Here is a 4,556-nt window from a genome sequence, read left to right as displayed (position 1 = left end):
TGTGCTCGTGTAGTAGTGTGCGTGTTGCGTGCTGGTGGAGTGTGTGGTGTGCCATGTGAACGTGTGCATTGTGGCGCTGTGCGTGTGGCGTGTGCGTGTGCGTGCTGCGTGTGTTGTTTGCCTGTGCGTGCGCCGCGCGCGTCGTGTGTGTGTGTGCGTGTGTGTGGTGTGGGTTGTATGTGTTGTTTTGTGTGTCGTGTGGTGTGTGTGTGTTGTGTGTGGTGTGTTGTGTGTGGGTGTGTGTGTGTGGTGGTGTGTGTGTGTGTGTGTGTGTGTGTGTGTGTGTGTGTGTGTGTGTGTATGTTGACATGTGTGGTTGTGTGTTGTGTGTGTGTGTTGTGCGTGTTGTGGTGTGTGTGTGTGTGTGTGTTGTGTGCGCGCTGTAAGCGTTTCTGTATGTGTGTGTGAACGGGAGTGCGTGCCGTGCGTTGTTGCTCGAGAACGTAAGTAAGTGCTGAGTTGTTTACAACTGGTCGGTTGCCGTAGCACAGCGGCTATTATTGCCCAGGAGGTATCATAAATAGATTAATACATAATAAAGCTCTAACATTATGACACTCTGTTATGCTCACCATCAGCCTTGGATGTGCGATGGGAATAGAGCGTGCGGGGCATTTAGAGCGCGCAGAGGGTCCGACAATAACATGCATACTGGATAGAATCTCTCTCCCCCTCACCTCTTTCTCTCTCTCTCCTCGTCCTCTGCCTCTTCTGCGTTCGTTCTCTCATCTCCGCTCGTCTCTTCTCGTTCTCTCTCCTCTCTCTCATTCTCTCTCGATCTCCTCTCTCGTCTCTCTTCTTTCTCTCTCGTCTCTCTCCTGCACTTTTTCTCCATATTCTCTCTATCTCTCTATCTCTCTATCTATCATCTATCTAATCTATCTATCGATCTATCTATTCTATCTACTATCTAATCTAAGCTAGCTATCTTATCGATCTAGTCTATCGTAATCTATCTATCTAATCTATCTTAGCTGAACGCCTATCCTAGTCTCGCTGTCTGTGTATGGTGTCTCTCTGCTCTGCTGCCGTCCTCCTGTCTCACCCTCTCTCATCCGGCCTCGTCTGTCCGTCTCTCTCTCTCACACTCTTCTCTTTTCGCACGCTATACCTTACTCGCCCGATATTAACAGCAATTCTTCGGGGGCGTTAGGTAAGCTAATATAATCCATCATCCGTTGGTAATATCGGTTGTGCCGCGTGGTCCGCGTACGTAAAGTCGGCACTAGTGTTGTAAGGCAAGCGATAACTGTCGAGAATCCACCACTAAGTGGTCTGTACGATGTGCATCGATTGCGTTATTCATGTAGCGCTGGCATGTATGAGGCTTGTGTATGAAACTTAATAATGCGCGACACGCTAAGATTGGATTGCGCTCGATGTGGCGTCCGAATGAAGGACGAGTGAACGACGTATGTCAGATCGGAATTACTCCCACCTGTTCTCGTTTCTCTACTTCGTTTCTTATCTCTTCTTTTTCCTCATGTCGTCTCCTCCTCCCCTCCTCCTCTTTCCCTCATTTTTCTCCTCCTTCTCCTGTCCTGTTCCGTCTGAACTGACTGACTGGGCTGTCTGCCTAACTGTCTAGTCTGTCTATGTGTAGTGTTTCTCAATTCCATTTCCTCTTTCTGTCTACATTAGGTGTAAATTCTCCCCGTGTTTTAACACATTCCAGTACGATACGTCTGCCGTGTCTGCAGGCTCTTCAATCGACGTCGACGTCCCGTGTGTTTGCTTCTGTCGCTACATGTGTGAGATACGGCGCAGTAGTAAATCTCAGCCGAGGTAAGTAACTTATTACAGCCATGTAACCGTATCGCGCGACAAAACCGAGATCTGTTCCGGCTGCCTCTCGTCGCTGCAGTTGAAGAAAAATGAAGAAGAAAGAAATATGGAGGAGACGATAGGCGCGGCTGCACGTTTGCCACAACACTCTAGAAACATCGACCAACGAGCGGTTTCTGCTTCGTTGTTTTAGTGCGTAGTTCAATCGCTGCAGGTTGTCTGTTTGATAAAATGCCGATGGAAAGAAAAGCACGACGAATCCGAACTGCGCTTTAAAATGCGATGTGAGAGATATTTGCAGAAACCGGCGGGATCTCGGCTCTCTCTCTCTTCCCTCTCCTTCTTTATCTCGACTTTTTTCTCTTTTCTCTCTCTCCATTCGGTTCTCTCTTCACTGATCTCTCAACTCGCCGTCCTCTCTCATCCTCTCTCGTCTCTCTCATCTCTCCTTCTCTCCCTCACACCCCTCCTCTCTCTCTCTTCTCTCTCAACTTCTCCCTCTCTCATCCGCTCTTCTCTCCCCGCCTCTCCTCTCTTCTCTTTCTCTTCCACCCCTTCTTCCTTCACCTTGATCAACAGTTCCTTATTCAATTCGCCCTCACTCACTACCCCCGCCTCTCTTTCTCTCTCCCTCTCTCTCTCGTTTCCCTCTCCTCCCTCTTTATTCTATTCTTTCTCTCATCTCTCTCCTCTTCAATCTTTCTCTCTTCTCATCTCCTCTGCTCTCATCAGCATCTCTCTCTCTCTTCCTCTTTCGGTCTAGTAGGCTAAGTGAAGCCCTGTAACGACTCCTATCCGATGTCGATAGTAATTCGCTTCTAGACGAGCTTCATGAGTACATGTCTCGTTAGTCCTCAAATTAACAAATATAACGTGACAGTACGCCCGACAGTCTGTCCAGTACGACATCGCCCCTGTGTGCGCGCGGCCTCGTGTATGGGTGTACGAGCACGCGATGGTTGCTGGGTCACGCGCAGTAGCAGCCGATGTCAGGCCCAGGGAGACGCGACAGTTGCTACTGCCGCCGCCTCTACACAATGACGACACGTGTCAGTGACAGCTGGCGCGGCCGAGCTGGCAGGCTAATGTGACGCACACCTAGCCGCATTTCATTTAGAATTAATCAGTTTCCCCTTATTACCTTTCGCCGGCAGATGAAGCTACATCGGTGGAAATTGCCGCTCTATAAACACAACAGGGGGGTGCCACGCTTACATGATATCTTGTTTGTCGACACCTTAGCTCGCTTGAGTGCCGAGCAATGCGGATAGCCAGCTAGAAATTCAGCGAGGCTTAAGATTACGAGTAGCTTGGGCTCCCGTCCAGATACAAGTCCCGGCTGGCTTCAGATTCAGTTGAGCGGAATATTACATCCAGTATATTCTGTCGAGCTGCAAATTCGTCTAGCTGAAAGCTACGTCTATTACTAGGAAGAGCTATTACTAGAGTATCATTACCATGCAGACTGAGCAAGGTACTCTTTTCATCTTGTGTCGGTGAGTAGCTAGTCACACAGAATCTCTATAGCTATCTACAACTCCCACGTTATAAGACGGTATCTCTAGTTTAGACGGAGTACCCGACATCGCGGAATCACTGCAGCTAACCAGAATCCCAGCACCACTACTAGTCCATCAGCTGCTACTCATCTATGATATCAGGAGTGAACAATACTCACGTTTCGATTCACTTCGAGTTTTTAATCACATTTCGTGATATCTGCATGCATTTCTCGCGGTGTTTGTCGGGCCGTGCTATTTACCGCCGTCGCGCACGGATGCAGCCGGATCACGGATGCACGGACGTACGAATGCAGCCGGATTACGGATGCACGGACGTACGGATGCACGGACGTACGGATGCAGCCGGATCACAGATGCACGAACGTACGGATGGAGCCGGATCACAGATGCACGGACGTACGGATGCAGCCGGATCACGGATGCACGGACGTACGGATGCAGCCGGATTACGGATGCACGGACGTACGGATGCAGCCGGATCACAGATGCACGAACGTACGGATGCAGCCGGATCACAGATGCACGGACGTACGGATGCAGCCGGATCACGGATGAACGGATGCACAGATGCACGGGGATAAACGGACGTACGGATGCAGAAGAATCATGGATGCACGGACGCACGGATGCACGCACGTACGGCTGCAGCCGGATCACGGATGCACGGACGTACGAATGGACGGACGTACGGCTGCAGCCGGATCACGGATGCACGGACGTACAGATGGACGGACGTACGGCTGCAGCCGGATCACGGATGCACGGACGTACGGATGGACGGACGTACGAATGCACGGACGCACGGATACACGCACGTACGGATGAACGCACGTACGGATGCAGACGGATCACGGATACACTGTCGTACGGATGCAGCCGGATCACGGATACACGGACGCACGGATGCAGCGGGATCACGGATGCATGGATGCACAGATGCACGGACGTACGGATGCATACACGCACGGATGCACGGACGTACGGATGCAGCCGGATCACGGATACACAAACGTATGGATGCACGGACGTACGGATGCACGGACGCACGGATGCACGGACGTACGGATGCAGCCGGATCACGGATGCACGGACGTACGGATGCACGCACGTACGGATGCAGCCGGATCACGGATGCACGGACGTACGGATGCACGGACGTACGGATGCACGCACGTACGGATGCACGCACGTACGGATGCACGCACGTACGGATGCACGCACGTACGGATGCACGCACGTACGGATGCA

Source organism: Priapulus caudatus, unplaced genomic scaffold (genome assembly GCF_000485595.1).
Source record: "Priapulus caudatus unplaced genomic scaffold, Priapulus_caudatus-5.0.1 Scaffold200, whole genome shotgun sequence".
Classification (NCBI taxonomy): Eukaryota; Metazoa; Priapulida; class Priapulimorpha; order Priapulimorphida; family Priapulidae; genus Priapulus; species Priapulus caudatus.
Note: the sequence above shows the minus strand (reverse complement) of the source record.